Raw genomic sequence first — 17,265 nt, 5'->3', positions numbered from 1 at the left:
GATAAGACTGCTCTGACAGAAACCCATCAAGGCCTGGGTTTGTTCCTCTGGAATAAGAGTAATCAGTAGAAAAACCTAATACAAGTATCAGTTATCCTATTATTTATAGGATGGCCATCTTACAGCAAAAATACTTCAGGACCAGACTCCAAAGAGAAACTGCTGAGCTTCAGTCCATTTGCAGATTTGACACCATCAGCTCAGGATTAAACAAAGCCTGTGAATGGCTAGCCAACTACAAAAGCAGTTTCTCCTCCCTTGGTGTTCACACCTCAACTGCTAGCAGAGGGCCTCACCCTCCCTGATTGAACTAACCTCCTTATCTGCAGACTGATTCTTGCCTGCATATTTATACCTGTCTCTGGAAATTTTCATTACATGCATCTGATGAAGTGGGTATTCACCCATGAAAGCTCATGCTCCAATACATCTGTTAATCTTTAAGGTGCCACAGGACTCTTAGTTGCTTTTTTACAGATCCAGACTAACACGACTGATAAACAGTCTCTCCCACAAAAACCTAGATTCTTAGCCCAGTCTGGGTGCGGCAAGGCCAGAAAGACTCACAAACAGGAAGAAAGCAATGCAGATAACCAGGAAAGTGATTCTGCAGGAAATCGGGGCTGGAACAGGGTACCAGTAGGCACTGAGAGAACTACCTCCTTAACCTGACCAGTGCATCTTGGTACCATCAAACTACAGTGTATTCGGCAGAACAAGATACTGCTTTAAGGCTCATTTCACACCGCGTGGAGGCAGATCAGGACAATAGCCCTCCTGATTGAACCCATTGGGGGCGATTCACCCTCAAGGTGGGGAGGGTGTTTCTTTCTACGCCCAGCAGGAGGCAGGTTGGTAATAAAACCGGAGGATTTCCCCCTGGTGCGCTGGAACGGGCTAGGACAGTCTCGCGCTCTCCGTAAGCTGCCTCTTGTCCTGTCCCCGCGGCTGGAGGAGCCGGAGCGAGGCGAAGGAAGGAGTGTGGCTCGGAGGACGGAAGCCAAGCCTGATGCAATGGCTGCAGCGCGACCGTCGGCCGGGAGCCTTGACAGCGCCGAACGCTCCCTCCGCCCGCCTCTTACTCGCGCGCGTGGGGAAGGGGGGGGGGGTGCGCTGAAGAGAAAAATTAACCCGCGCGAGCGGCATCCACGCACCGCCCGCGGCACCAGGTCACCCCCCGCGGAGAGGCGCGGGCACGTGCCCCTGCAGCTGCCCCCTCTCCGCTCTCCGGCCGAGTGGGAGAGGGCAGGTAACGGCTCTGTTGTCAGGCCGGGCACAGCCCCAGCCCGCTGGCAAGACAAGCGGCTCCCGGGCACCGGAGCAGAGCCGCCCGACCCAGCCCGCTCCCAAAGCCGCCCGGGCTACCCTGAGAGCCAAGCGCGAGCGCCGCTTCCCTCGTCCCCGCTCGCCCGCCCAGTACCTCACCTGAGTCCGGGCAAAACCTGGAAAGAACCGCGGCGGCGCCTGCCCCTTGCGGTGAGAGACTGGTCCTCAGGGGCGGCTCCTTACATAAGACTCACCCGCCGGGCTGCTCCGGCTTTAACGCCGCTAACTAATGGGCGTTCCGTCAGGGAGGTGCGCAGATTGACAGTTTGGCCAGCCAATGAGGACTAGCTAGGCCCGCTGAGCGTGTCCTATTGGTGCGGGGAGGGTCAGAGGAGCTGATGGGGGGGAGAAAATAGCCCCCCCTTCGTGCCCCACAGTCACAACAGCCCTTGGGAGACACTCCCACAATCCCCTTCACCACCCCACACAGCCGCTGGGTGGCGAGTGCCAGGCCCGTTCCATGGCCCTTCACCCCACCTGCCCTTCCTCTGGCATTTCCTCCACCTGGGCCAGGTGCTACTGGGCCCATCCTGGGCAGCTCCAGGCCATTCTGGAATTCTTCTGTAAAAAATCACAGTTGTCTGCCAGTCACTTTAAAAACGACAACCCACTGGCCAGTGCCAGCCTAAGCAGACCCTTTCTTTCAGTGGGTGGTTTCCAGTGCCTTCCCTTTCTTACACTGTGTATGCCTCAATATCTCCTTCCTTCTTTCTCGCTTGGGGGCTGGCAGAATTACAGCCCAGGTTTCAGCCTCCTCTGATATGGTATATTCCTGGTCCTCCAAAGATCTTGCCAAAGTTGTCTAGGAAAAAGAAAGCAGAACCTAATACTTCTATTGTGAAAATAACTGGCTTTTTATATCAGATATTCTTTACTCATTATTAAGGAGCAGGAAAGTGCACAAATATATTTTTCTTTGTTTTACAATTGGGCTTTAAAAATAAGGACTCTTGAAAGGGGTTAAGAAATGAATGGGGAAACAGAGCTGTGGAAGGATGGAGGCAGAGGTGAAAGTAAGCCGGTAGGGTCTGCCAGACTGGACCGGCTTCCCCAGCAGTGATTTAAAGGGCTCCAACCGCTGCAGGGAGCCCCAGGCCTTTTAAATCACCGCCAGAGCTCTGGCAGCTGGGCTTGGGTGGGGTTTTGAAGGGCCCGGAGCTCCAGCCGCTGTGGGGAGCCCTGGGCCCTTTAAAGTGCCACCCGAGCTCCAGCAGTGGGGCTTGGGTGGCACTTTAAAAGGCCCGGGGCTCCCCACAGTGGCCGGAGCCTCTGGCCCTTTAAATCCCTGCCAGAGCTCTGGCAGCTGGACTCAGGTGGGGATTTAAAGGGCCCAGAGCTCCAGCCATGGCCGCCCAGAGGGGGGGGGCAATTTACCCCGGGCTCCGCAGGGGCCCCCAAGAGAACAGCTGAGGCTCCCGCCCAGGCCCCCTTACTCCCGCCTCCGCCCCTCTCCCGGAGCCTCAGCGCATCAAACAGCGTCCCCGGACATCGCTGCAGCCTGGCTCTGGCGGGGCCCCTAAGCCCTGCCCCCTCACAGCCACGTGGGGAGGGGGCGGGGCTGCGAGCTCCAGTCTGAGCTCAGCTGCCTCCGCTCGGTGTGGAGCTCCCAGCCCCGCCCCTTTACTACTCGGAGCGGGGCCGGGCTCAGGCCCCGCCGGAGACACGCTGCAGCTGTTCAGCGAGGCGCTGAGGCTCCAGGTGAGGAGGGAGCCGGGGGTAAGACGCTGGGGCCGGGGGAGGGTTGGCTAAGGGGCAGGGAGTCCTGGGGACAATCAGGGCACAGGGACGGGGTGGTCAGGGGGCAGGGAATGGGGGGGTTGGATTGTGGGCATTCTGGAGGGTCTGTCAGGACTCAGCAGGGGGGTGGATAGGGGTTGGGGCAGTCGGGACAGGGAGCAGGGCGGGGGGACCCAGGGTGGTGGGAGGGGGTTTCTGGGGGACGGTGAGGGGACTAGGAGCAGGATGGGTCAGGGATTCTGAGGGGGGGCGGGCAGTCGGGGGCAGGAAGTGGGTGGGGGTCAGATAAGGGGTAGTGCCAGGCTGTTTGGGAGGCACAGCCTTCCCTACCCTGAAGTTCATTCAGCAGTTTGAGGCTTGCAGAAGGGCCGAGCTGTGAGCTTTTCCATTAGGGCTACCGTCCCTTTCACTTCTAAAATGCCAAATTCTAGTCTATATTTAATTTCAGTGCCATAGGGAGATTCATGTCAGGGGAGGGTAGTAGCTTCATTTAAAATTAGCCACTGGGGGAGGGATCACATGAGAAGAGCAATATCCTTCCCAACCCTACCAAGGGAGACCCCCCCCTGCATTCCCTGAGGCTTCAGAGGGGTTAATTCAGTGGTTCTCAAACCTTTCTCCTGGTGACCCCTTTCAGATAGCAAACCTCTGAGTGCGACCCCCCCTTATAAATTGAAAACACATTTTTGTATATCTAACACTATTATAAATGCTGGAGGCAGGGCCGTAGTAACAAAGAACGTGGCCCCCTCCGAACATATGTCCGGGGCCCCTTACAATGCAGAAACTGGAATGTGGTATTTATTTTATACAATATACAGGGTTCATATTATGTATACATAGGCCTACAGTGTACATGTATTCCCTATTTACGCAAAGCGCTTCTTTCGAGCCTTGTTCTCCGCAAATTGGTTAATCAATGCGTCATAGTCCAGAGATGTGGCAATCTTGTTTTCGATTGAGATAACTGCAAGCGCAGAAAGCCTGTCATCTGTCATGGTTGAGCGCAGGATATTCTTGATCAGTTTCATTCTGCTGAAGCTCCTTTCATCACCGACGACAGTCACTGGTGTGGTCAGAAGAATTCTGATGCAAATGCAAAGATTCGGATATATCTCCTGATGGCTGTTCTTGTATATGTACGTTAAAAAATTGTTTGCTGTGACAAGTCCTCTCTCTTTCTCGATGACATAAATAAAACGATTCAATTCCATTATGAGTTCGTTGGCATCAATGTCTCCCATTTTTCTTTCAAAATTTTTCTGTGATTCTCCAGTTCATTTTCTCTGTGACACTGCTTCAGGCTGTTAACGTTGTACAGAAATCCAAACAACTTATACCACTCCACGAGTTGGTCAAATCGCAACGAAACAGAAGATATGGCCTGATCAGTGAGAACAAGAAAGAACTGCGATTTGAATTTTTCTTCGGCAGAAAGACGACTCGAATCATCAGCACATTCGTAATCAAACATTCTCTTCTTACATCGCACCCTGGTTTCTGGAAACACCTGCTCAATACCCATATGCTCTGCTATTTCACGTGCATTTGTGACCACAGAGTTATATCCTGTATTTCGATAGTCTTCCAAAAACTTCATTGTAGCACCGACTTCTGCCTGCAGTAAATCAATTGACACATCTGGTGACTGAATTAATTTGCTGGTTTTATTGACGTGAAATAGTATATCGTACCACGTGTACACAGTCAGAACAAAAGGCCACGTAGTAACATGGTCTAAAAGCGCACCGGCTTCTGTTGCTGTATTGCCATCTTTCTTTTCGAGCGCAACAAAAACAAAAAATGGCATCTTTCTGAACTGAGTACATTAACCATGAACGTCTTATTTTCTCGCCATTTGCCATGGTTCAATAGAAATGAGTACTTGTGAACCTCCATCTTTCCTCGTTAAATGGAAATTCGTAACTTTCATTCTGCTGCGGTGGGCCACGTGCAACAATGTCACACACTTGCCTGTCCGATATTATAGACGGCCAATCTCCTGGATCATCAGTCAGGGGTTCAGATTCAGATACTTCTTTCCCGGCAGCAGCTGGAATATCTGTCACAGTTTGTTTGGTAGAACAACTGGCTTCACTTGAAGCACTTCTGGATACTTCTGGATACGATTCGTCACTGCTAGCGCTGTCCGTTTCATGTGCCTGTACCTGTACGTTGGATTGCAGCGCAAAATACGTTGACAACTTTGGAATTTTCTCAAGTTCCTTCTCGGCATCTTTTGCTGCCTTTCGTTTACTAGCTCCGCTCTCATACGTTCTCTTAGACATCACAAAGCACGCTTCTGCATTGGAAATGATAAAAAATTAAACAACTAAATTAATAACATTTATCCGCCGACCACCATTATGAACGCAAATACACATTCTTTGAATGGGTCCAACTAAAATTCGAAACTGACTGACAGACAACTGATGTAGCCAATAGCATTATGATGTATCATAATGACTTCACGGTTTTGTCAGTAAAACCGACATGGATTGTGCAATAGCGTCAATAAATGTCACTTACCTAGTTATACCTTACATTTTTTTTGCCACTTTTAGGGGCCCCCTTCCTTGCGGGGCCCCCTCCGGTCGGAGGGTACGGAGGGTACTCGCTACACCTCTGGCTGGAGGCAAAGCAGGGTTTGAGGTGGAGGCTGACAGCTCGCGACCCTCAGTAATAACCTCGTGACCCCCTGAGGGGTCCTGACCTCCAGTTTGAGAACCCCTGGATTAATTTAATTTTAGCACCCTGTGTCCATTCACATGCATGTGCTATTTTGAGCATTTCAGTTTTCACAACATGGGCTCATCCCAGATTCTGGAACAAGCTCAAATGCTCAGTTCGTGGAGTATGTACATAAGCTATACTAAAGACAAACCCACAGTAACAGTCTTCAGTTTGTGAGGGACCCCCATGGAGCCAGTCTCTAGGAAACAGATAAATGCATGGAGGGTAAGTCCATTAATGGCTGTTAGCCAGGATGGGTAAGGAATGGTGTCCCTAGCCTCAGTTTGTCAGAGAGTGGAGATAGATGGCAGGAGATCATTACCTGTTAGGTTCACTCCCTCTGGGGCACTTGGCATTGGCCATTGTCAGTAGTCAGGATACTGGCCAGGATGGCCTTTGGTTTGACCCAGTATGGCTGTTCTTATGTTCTAACCTAAATGAACCCAAAGTTATGGAGACAGATATGAGTCAAGGAAGTTTTCCAGAAACCTGGAAAAATCTCTGCCTGGATGGGCTCAGGTGTTTGGTTACAAGCTGAGGTGGTTCAAAAGTTTTGGATCTTTATTTTTAAGCAGAATTTTTTTATTGTTTCTTTAAACAATCAGACACAGCAAGCAGCAAATATTTGGCCACACACTTCTGAAACCTCAAACCATGTTCAGGTTTTGGCAGACTAATTTCAGCTTTTCAATTAAAAAAACCACAACAAATTTTGAAGGAAAGCAGACATTGTCCATGATTTTTTTCAGCTTTTTAAAAACCCCTAGTTTTCGATCCAGAAAAAGTTTTGATGGAAAATATTTGTCCTACCCTTTTAATGAGCTTTAGTGCCTTTTAGCACTAGCTGATGCTGAGAACCAGTGATACCTTGTAAAGAAGTTTTCTCAAAACTGGGTTTGTGCCGAGATGCGGAAGGTTTATTTTTCCCAGGGGTGCCCATGAGGGGAGGAAGTGGGGCAATTTGCCCTGGGCCCCACAAGGGCCCCCAGGAGAATATAGTATTGCAATTTTTTTATAGAAGGGGCCCCCAAAATTTCTTTGCCCCAGGCCCCCTGAATTCTCTGGGTGGCCTTGGCTCCAGCCTCTGCGGGGAGCCCGGGGCCCTTTAAAGTGCCACCGGAGCCCTGCCGCCCAGGGCTAGCAGTGGCAGAGCTCCGATGGTGCTTTAAAGGGCCTGGAGCTCCACAGCGGCTGAAGCCCCGGGCACTTTAATTCGCCCCTGCAGCCAGTAGTTCCGGGGTGATTTAAAAGCCCTGGGGCTCCCAGCCGGAGCCCAAGGGCTCATAGACTCATAGACTTTAAGGTCAGAAGGGACCATTATGATCATCTAGTCTGACCTCCTGCACAATGCAGGCCACAGAATCTCACCCATCCACTCCTGTAGCAAACCCTTAGCCTATGTCTGAGTTATTGAAGTCCCCAAATTGTAGTTTGAAGACCTCAAGCTGCAGGGAATCCTCCAGCAAGTGACCCCTGCCCCATGCTGCAGAGGAAGGCGAAAAACCTCCAGGGCCTCTGCCAATCTGCACTGGAGGAAAATTCTTTCCCGACCCCAAATATGGCGATCAGTTAAACTCTAAGCATGTGGGCAAGACTCACCAGCTAGCACCCAGGAAAGAATTCTGTATAGTAACTCAGATCCCAACCCATCTAACATCCCATCCCAGACCACTGGGCATACTTACCTGCTGATAATCAAATATCAATTGCCAAATGATTTGCCAATATTAGGCTATCCCATCATACCATCCCCTCCATAAACTTATCAAGCTTAGTCTTAAAGCCAGATATGTCTTTTGCCCCCACTACTCCCCTTGGAAGGCTGTTCCAGAACTTCACTCCTCTAATGGTTAGAAACCTTCGTCTAATTTCAAGTCTAAACTTCCTAGTGTCCAGTTTATATCCATTTGTTCTTGTGTCCACATTGGTACTAAGCTTAAATAATTCCTCTCCCTCCCTAATATTTATCCCTCTGATATATTTATAAAGAGCAATCATATCCCCCCTCAGCCTTCTTTTGGTTAGGCTAAACAAGCCAAGCTCTTTGAGTCTCCTCTCATAAGACAGGTTTTCCATTCCTCGGATCATCCTAGTAGCCCTTCTCTGTACCTGTTCCAGTTTGAATTCATCCTTCTTAAACATGGGAGACCAGAACTGCACACAGTATTCCAGATGAGGTCTCACTAGTGCTTTGTATAACGGTACTAACACCTCCTTATCTTTGCTGGAAATACCTCGCCTGATGCATCCTAAAACTGCATTAGCTTTTTTAACGGCCATATCACATTGGCAGCTCATAGTCATCCTATGATCAACCAATACTCCGAGGTCCTTCTCCTCCTCTGTTACTTCCAACTGATGTGTGCCCAATTTATAACTAAAATTCTTATTGTTAATCCCTAAATACATGACCTTGCACTTTCCACTATTAAATTTCATCCTATTACTATTACTCCAGTTTACAAGGTCATCCAGATCTTCCTGTATGATATCCCGGTCCTTCTCTGTGTTAGCAATACCTCCCAGCTTCGTGTCAGCTGCAGACTTTATTAGCACATTCCCACTTTTTGTGCCACGGTCAATAATAAAGAGATTAAATAGGATTGGTCCCAAAACTGATCCCTGAGGAACTCCACTAGTAACCTCCTTCCAGCCTGACAATTCACCTTTCAGTACAACCCGTTGTAGTCTCCCCTTTAACCAGTTCCTTATCCACCTTTCAATTTTCATATTGATCCGCATCTTTTCCAATTTAACTAATAATTCCCTATGTGGAACCGTGTCAAATGCCTTACTGAAATCAAGGTAAATTAGATCCACTGCGTTTCCTTTGTCTAAAAAATCTGTTACCTTCTCAAAGAAGGAGATCAGATTGGTTTGGCACGATCTACCTTTTGTAAAACCATGTTGTATTTTGTCCCAATTACCATTGACCTCAATGTCCTTAACTACTTTCTCCTTCCAGATTTTTTCCAAGACCTTACATACTACAGATGTCAAACTAACAGGCCTATAGTTACTCGGATTACTTTTTTTCCTTTTCTTAAAAATAAGAACTATGTTAGCAATTCTCCAGTTGTACGGTACAACCCCATAGTTTACTAATTCATTAAAAATTCTTGCTAATGGGCTTGCAATTTCGTGTGCCAGTTCCTTTAATATTCTTGGATGAAGATTATCTGGGCCCCCCGATTTTGTCCCATTAAGCTGTTCGAGTTTGGCTTCTACCTCGGATGGGGTAATATCTACCTGCATATCCTCATTCCCATTTGTCATCCTACCATTATCCCTAAGCACCTCATTAAAGACTGAGGCAAAGTATTTGTTTAGATATTGGGCCATGTCTAGATTATCCTTAACCTCTATTCCATCCTCCGTGTTTAGCGGTCCCACTTCTTCTTTCTTTGTTTTCTTCTTATTTATATGGCTATAGAACCTTTTACTATTGGTTTTAATTCCCTTTGCAAGGTCCAACTCTACATGGCTTTTGGCCTTTCTCACTTCATCCCTACATGTTCTGACCTCAATAAGGTAGCTTTCCTTGCTAATCCCGCCCATCTTCCACTCCTTGTAGACTTTCTGTTTTATTAATCATCTCTCTAAGATGCTTGCTCATCCAGCTTGGTCTACAACTCCTGCCTATGAGTTTTTTCCCCTTTCTTGGAATGCAGGCTTCTGATAGTTTCTGCAACTTTGACTTGAAGTAATTCCAGGCCTCCTCCACCTTTAGATCCACAAGATCTTCAGACCAATTAACTTCCCTAACTAATTTCCTTAATTCTTTAAAGTTAGCCCTTTTGAAATAAAAAACCCTAGTCCCAGATCTATTTTTGTTTATCCTTCCGTCTAGTTTGAACTGAATTAGCTCATGATCACTCGAACCAAGGTTGTCCCCTATAACGATTTCTTCTATGAGGTCCTCACTATTCACCAAAACCAAACCTAAAATGGCATCCCCTCTTGTTGGTTCTTCAACTACTTGGTGAAGGAGTCCATCAGCTATCACATCCAGAAAAATCTGAGCCCTATTATTACTACTAGCACTTGTCCTCCAGTCTATATCTGGGAAGTTAAAGTCTCCCATAATCACACAATTCCCATTAGTGTTTACTTCATTAAAAACATTAAAGTGGTCTCTATCCATATCTAAATCAGATCCCGGCGGTCTGTAGCACACCCCAAGCATTATCTCAGGGGAGGCTCTAGTAGCTTTCTTTCCCAATGTGATTTTTGCCCAGACAGACTCTGTCTTATCTATTCCATCACTTCTTATTTCTTTACAGTTAACCTCATCATTGACATACAACGCTACTCCACCACCTTTGCCTTTATTTCCGTCTTTCCTAAACAGCACAGACCCTTCAATACCTGTACTCCAGTCATGATCTACTGTTCCACCATGTTTCTGTTATCCCAATAATATCCGGTTTCACTTCCTGCACCAGTAGCTCTAGTTCCTCCATTTTGTTACCTAGGCTCCTCGCATTAGTGTACAGACATCTTAATTTTTGTCGTTTGGCTTCACTGACATTCTTTACCCAGTTAGGCACAGACATTCTACCACCAGTATCACCAATTAGACTGGTATCTACACTACCCTTCCTCCTTATGTCCATTCTTCTGCCCACGGCTGTATCCTCTCTTACTTTGTTTTCTTTCCTCTCAGTGTTAAATTCCGGCGTGGAGATTACCTGGACATCTCCCAGCCATCTCCCCCAAATTCCTAGTTTAAAGCTCTCTTAATCAGTTGTGCCAACCTCCATCCTAGAAGTCTATTTCCCTCCTTACTCAGGAGAAGTCCATCCCGAGAGAACAGTCCTCTGTCCATGAATGCTTCCCAGTGGTCGTACATCCCAAAGCCTCCTTATAGCACCACTACCTGAGCCATCTGTTCATCGCCATAATCTTGTCACACCTTTGTTGCCCTTCTCTAGGAAGAGGCAGAATCCCACTGAAGATCACCTGAGCCTCAATTTCCTTAAGCGTCTTTCCCTGTCTGGCATAGTCTCCCTTGATACGTTCCAACGAGAATCTGGCTGTATCATTCTTTCTCACATGAAGGACAATCAACGGATTCTTTCCCGCTCCCGTTAGGAACCTTTTCAGCCTCAGGTCCACATCCCGTATCTTAGCACCGGGCAGACAGCACATCCTTCTGTTCTCCGGATCAGCTCTAGTTACAGGCTCTCAGTCAGGAGTCCCCAATCACGTAGACCTGCCTTTTCCTGGTGACAGTGTGATTCTCCAGTCTATCCCCTGCACCCCCACTGGCTGCAAGTCCTCTTGATTCCTATTCACTCTTGCAATCCTCCGCAACCCATCCCGTATCCTCCTGGAGCTCATATTTGGTGGTGGTGATGGTATCTCCATTGACTCTTCCCCTCTTTCTATAGGACTAGCTGCTCTTCTCTTTTTCCTTGCCCTCTCACCTTCAGCGACCACCTGCTGTGCCCCTTCTTCATTTTCCAACTCTGCAAACCTGTCCCTGAGCTCTATTGCTCCTTCACTGGCCCGTCTTTGCCTCTGCCTGGTTCTCTTAGTCACATTCTTCCACCATTCACTTTCCTCACCCAGCAGTCTTCCCTCAGAATTCTTTGGTCCTGCTTCCATCTGCAAGTCTGAGCTTATCCCTTCAGCCTCCTCATGTCTTTGTTCCATCATCCACTCGAACCCCCTTCTAAACTCGAGCAGAGTTTCCACCTGCATCTCCAGTCCTCGGATCTTTTCTTCCATCAGCTCTATCAGGCGGCACTTCATGCAAACAAAACTCTTTTCAGGTACCCCCTCCAGGATCGTGTACATGCCGCAGCTTCCACATCCAGCCATCCTCATTGTGTCTTTCACTGCTGCCTCTGTATCGGTCATAGCCTTCCCACCTAAAACCTGTTAGTCCAAGAAACACAAACCAAAACAAGCCCCCAACAGGCACCAGAACACCGGCAGACCACCACCCACTCCCTTCACTAGGCTGTCAGTGCCTCTGCCTAGGTCTCTAAGTCTCCCCCAGAAACTCCCCCTTGTAAACTCCCACTGAAACTCCCCTATTTACAGCTCTGTGTGCTGGCTGCTGTGCCGCTGCAGCTGTCTATGCCCTTGGCTGGCTCCCTTTATAGGACACCTAAGCAGAGAAGCCCCGCCCCCTAAGCAGGGCTCAGCTTCTCTCCCAGCACACTGCCCCTAGCAGCCTCCACACATACAAACTACAAAATACAATGCACAAAATACAAAAACCTGCTCTTCCAATAGAACTCCCACTGAAACTCCCCTGTTTACAGCTGTCTAAATCCTAAAAGGCCCCGCCTCTTCCGGTTCAGGCAACGCCTCTTCTGGTTGAGACCACGCCCCCACTTTGGAGTACCGGTAGGTCCTTTCAGTTACTTTCATCCCTGCACGAGTCCCAATGCCAGCGTCAATTTTCTCTGTACAAACATTCCCCAACAAAAGCTTTTTACTATAGAAAATTATCTATGGAACCTTCTTAAAATATTTGTCATTCCCATTCTGTGGACTCAGGAGGGATGTTCCACCCCCCCTCCTCGTAAGAAACGTTTTAACAAGATTTTTTTTATGGGTCAGTTTTTGGGGTTGAAAAGTGTCGGTGTTGAAAAGTGTCGGTGTTGAAAACCTCGTTGATGTTAAAGTTTGCTGGCTTACACCACCAATTTCTGGTTTTTGTTGCCGGATATTGCTTTGGATAAAAGCCTCAATGTTTTAAACTGGTTTTAATTTTCCATTTTTAGTTTTAAGAGCTCTGCACCTGCCAAGAGAGTAGAACCCCTGTTACACCTAGGGCCTGGTAGGTAGGAGTAAGAGGAGAAATGTCTGTTCTCTCCCTTCCTGGAGCCCAGTGGGTTGGAAGGGGCAGAGAGCACATAGGTGTGACACACGCACACCAGGTGCCAGCTCATGTCAAAGTCCCCATGTCTCAATGGGACACTAAGAAATACCCAGCTGGGGTCAGGCTGGCTGACCTCTTTCAATGGGTACTAGAATGATAAGAATGTGCTTAGCCTTTACTGAATGCTTGTGAGCTGCTGCAGGATTTATCTCACTTCTGACAATCCGTATCCCACATTGTAAGGTAATATTGGAGCATTTGTATTGGGAGCTTCTGTGACTGTGTAAATCACCAGAGAGGAGAGAAGTGCTGACCTCCAGCAGCCCAGAGCACAAGGGAAGAGGTGGGATACAAACCCCTAACAAGAAGGAATTGTATCTATCTCTGTGCCTCTGGGGGGCAAGGTTTTCTAGGCATAAGCAAGAGATCCCCAGCTACTTACCCTGGGTTAGCCCTAAAGGATACACACAGCTTATTATAGATGCTTCTATTACCAATTGTACGTTATTTGTGTATACATATTTTTACCTGCTTTAACCTTGTGAATAACTCTTTCCATTTTTAATAACTTGTCATATAATAAGGTTGGCTACACACACTGTCTTGGTGTGAGCTCTAAGGTGCAGTTGACCTGGGGTAAGTGACTGGACCTTTGGGACTGGGAGTAACCTGAATACTGTCATGATTCTGGCTGTAATGCACCATCTATCTCACAAAGGCAGGCTCAGCTGGGTGGTGAGACTGACCAGAGTACCCCAGGGGCCTGTCTGCAACTCCATGATTAGGCTGTTAGGGGGCCAGAGGAGTTTACACTGGATGTTTGTTTGGGGAAATCTGAGTCTATAACTCTCAGCCAGTTGGGGTTTGTGCCTGGTTCCCAACACTCTGCCCTGAGGTTGGCACTCATCATCTCAAGATACTGCAGACAGCATTATAGCAGGGCCTTGGCTCCAGTTCCCCTGCTTACTGGACAGAGGATCTGAGCCAGCCTAGAGAGGAGGTTTGGGGGCAAGGTGTATGTGACCCAGGGACCCCTTGGTGCCAACTGGCAGAGGGTGCAGGGGGTGAGGAGGGTTTTACAGGGATCCCCTGGGGCTAATCTCTACATACTAGTTAACCAAAGGGGGAGCATGAGGTCTCTGAGAACCCGTAGCCCCCTGGTTCTCATAATCATTGTGAGATGTCTGTACGGACACTATGTAAGGAGCTGTGTATCTAGACCAGGGGTCGGCAACCTTTCAGAAGTGGTGTGCCAAGTCTTCATTTATTCACTCTGATTTAAGGTTTTGCATGCTGGTAATACATTTTAACATTTTTAGAAGGTCTCTTTATAGAAATCTATAATATATAACTAAACTATTGTTCTATGTAAAGTTAATAAGGTTTCAAAATGTTTAAGAAGCTTCATTTAAAATTAGATCAAAATGCATTTAAAATTAAATTAAAATGCAGAGCCCTCCGAACTAGTGGCCAGGACCCGGGCAGTGTGAGTGCCACTGAAAATCAGCTCGCATGCCGCCTTCGGCACCTGTGCCATAGGTTGCCTACCCCTGATCTAGGCTGACAATGATGCCCTGAGGGTCTTGGAGTTAAGGCAGGTCACCAAGAGGTGATGAACCTTCCCGATGTTCTTTTTAGGCAGGTGGTAACTGAGATTATCTCCCTGTCTGGCCAACTGTGCATTTGTGGCTGGATGCCTATTTGCACAGTGAACCAGATGGAAATCGAGAGATTGTTTCTCCTTGTAGATTTCCTGTTTTGTGGATTTTCCAAACAGCACGCGGGTGTCTTGTATCAGAATAAAGACAAATGATTGGTCTGGTCTATCTTGGGGTGCAGAGAGACACTGGGATCCTTCATCTTCCAGACAAACTGAAAGCACACATGCCTTGTGCACGAAGGGTCACAGCCAGCCTGGCTCTAAAGCGATACAAGGATTTCGGGTGAGCCATACTTAGACAGGAGACTAGCTTGGTAAATAAGTCCAGGCTCTATAACACATTATGACTTTATTTTATATGTAACCATTTGTTTCCAACACTTCTACTTGATTCTTTGCTTTGTTGAACTGATTCTTGATTTTACTATGAACATATGTCAGTGGCGTGTGTTAAGCGGAGCAGTGATCTGAGGTGGAGCTGGTAAGTGGGAGTGAGGGGGCATTGGCTGCTGTTCCTCTGAAAGAAGCTGATCTGTAACTTCTGCCAGTATCCAGGGGGACCAGGAGCTGGATGCTCCAGGGGGATATTCAGAGGGCTGCTAACCTGCAGTGACTACGTGTGGGGCCAGTGGGATTGGGGAGCTGAGCCCCGGCAGGCACAGACAAGGCTCCCTCAAGCAAAGGGCAGGTGGGGGCGAGGTGCCTCCCAGCCCTGGGTACGTTGGGAAGAAGCCTAGAGAGTAACTTACCACCGGTTTAGGGCAGTTATAAATTGCACCCTAAGGCCCCAGCCCAGTGAGAAGGACCAAGGGGAGGAACTGTGACTGTGAGATGTATCTGAGTTCCAGCACCTCCTGGGGTTCTGCTCTGCCCCTGGCTTAGAGCTCTGCCTAAAGCCACAATCCAGCCTCATGAGCCCAAATCTAGGGCACTACACACCCATAGGGGCCTACGACAGTTGGATGATTTTGGAAATTGCACCCATAGCCTGTGTAGAGTTATAAGAACCTACAGAAACTGACATTGCAGAGAGACTGTTTTGTGCTCTGTAAATACCAGGCCTCAGGCAAAGAATAAAGTTTTGCTCTTACAAGCACTTGAGGCCCAGATCCCCCAAGGTATTTAGGTGCCTCACTTCCAAAATGGGTGTTAGGTTAGGTGCCTAAATACCTTGGGGGTCTGGGCCAGCAAGATCACTGTCCCTGCAGAGAGCGAACCCTGTCCCATCTCTGGGACACCCGGCAGTGCCCAGCCCAGCACAGAGCCATTCACTTGGGGCTTCAGGCTGGGTAGGGGATGAAGTTGAGGCCCCCAAAGAATAATGTGTAGCGTGGCGAGAACCTCCCCTGCCCAACTCCTGTATGGAGGAACCCCCCACTGCCCAGATCATAGCCCAAACGGAATCGGCTCTCCAGATGCCCCAAGCCCCTCAGTAGAGGGCATTCGCCCCCCCCCTCCGCCTCTGGGGAGACCCACCTGGGGGCCTGGCCCACTGAGCGGGGTCCCACAAGATACGGTACAAAAGCTGGGGCGTAGCCCAGGCCCTGCGGCTCCGTGGCAGGGCCTGAGTGGGAGGGTTGGAGGCGGCAGCTGGAGAAAGTGACCAGCCCTGGAGCCACCCAGGGAGGGGGGAGCGGGAACTGGACGGAGACTCCGATCTCTGTGACCCACATTTGACCCCTCCGGCTTGTCCTGCCCCGGTTCTGATCGCAGCCTGTAGCCGCAGGCGCGTAACGCTGCGTCAGTGGCGCCCCTTGAAGCGAAAGGCTCCGTTTGTGCCCGATGCTCCTCCGCCGCTTGTGTTGCCCCCCGCACATGCGCAATGGGGAAGAACACTGATGGCGGACAGGGAGTGGCGAACCAGGCCCCAACCCTGAGACCATCAGCCAATGGGCTCTGCAGCGCTGCAGGCTCGAACCGGAAGGGCTCGGGCGCTTGCTGCTGCGAAGGGACTTTTCAGGGCTGGTGCGGGCTGGGAGTCGGGTAAGGGGTTGGGAAACCCTGATACCAGGCGCGGCGCGGCTGGCCTGGGGCCTTGGCTGTCGAGCCCTTAGGGGGAATCCGGTCCCATTTTCAAGCGTTTCTCTGCATCCCCAAGGCCTGGAAACGGGGAGCTGAGAGTCTCCTGCAACTGCTTGGGCCTGGGAGCTGGGCCTTTGAAAACACCGAATATCACAAGACTTGTCACTGTTGGTAACACAGGTGAGATCTTACAGCAGCCTGGGGATTTAGACACACAATTATCTGCATAGCACCGGTGCCTGGATGACCCGGCTGAGTTTAGACCCTGTTGTGCGCTCATCTTCCTGTAGCTGAGTTTTGGACCCATCTGTTGGTGAACGGCTGTGCTTTCTGGGGCCTCTCCCCTGTCCTTCGGGAGAAGAACAGGTTTTGTTGAGCAGATGCGGGTCTCCAGGACACCAGCTCTTCCTCTGTCACGTTTCCTGCTATTGGCAAATACAGCCCCACTTAACCCCCGTTTTCCCACCGCATTTAACTTTCTGAAGAGGAGAATCACTTTGAAGGTTAATTTCCTTTGGGCTGACTGGTGCGGGGAGGATAAACAGGAAGGACTAGGAGCAGTATGTATGTTTCTCTTCCTCTTCCCCAGGGGAAGGGGTGAAGTGCCCACCCGCACAGGGAGAGCAAACCAGTTTGATTTGTACTAAAGTAGATGCTGGTTTGTAGGTTGGGGTGTGTTAGTTACTGTTTCACTTTGTGACTAAAAGAAGCATGGTCCTCGGGACTCCTGAGTTATTTTCTGAGATGTGGGGGAGTGAGGTCTAGTGATCAGAGCACACATTTTACATCCAGCCCTGGGAGAAAGTTGTCTAATGGTTAAAACACAAGACTGTGTCAGGATGTCTGGGTTCTATTCCTAGGACTGCTACTGACTATGTGAGCATGGCAGGGTGTTATTGCCCCGTCTTAATTTCATCCACTCGGAAATGGGTGTAAACATGCTCACTCA

The sequence above is a fragment of the Mauremys mutica genome, chromosome 12 (genome assembly GCF_020497125.1).
Source record: "Mauremys mutica isolate MM-2020 ecotype Southern chromosome 12, ASM2049712v1, whole genome shotgun sequence".
NCBI lineage: Eukaryota > Metazoa > Chordata > Testudines > Geoemydidae > Mauremys > Mauremys mutica.
Note: the sequence above shows the minus strand (reverse complement) of the source record.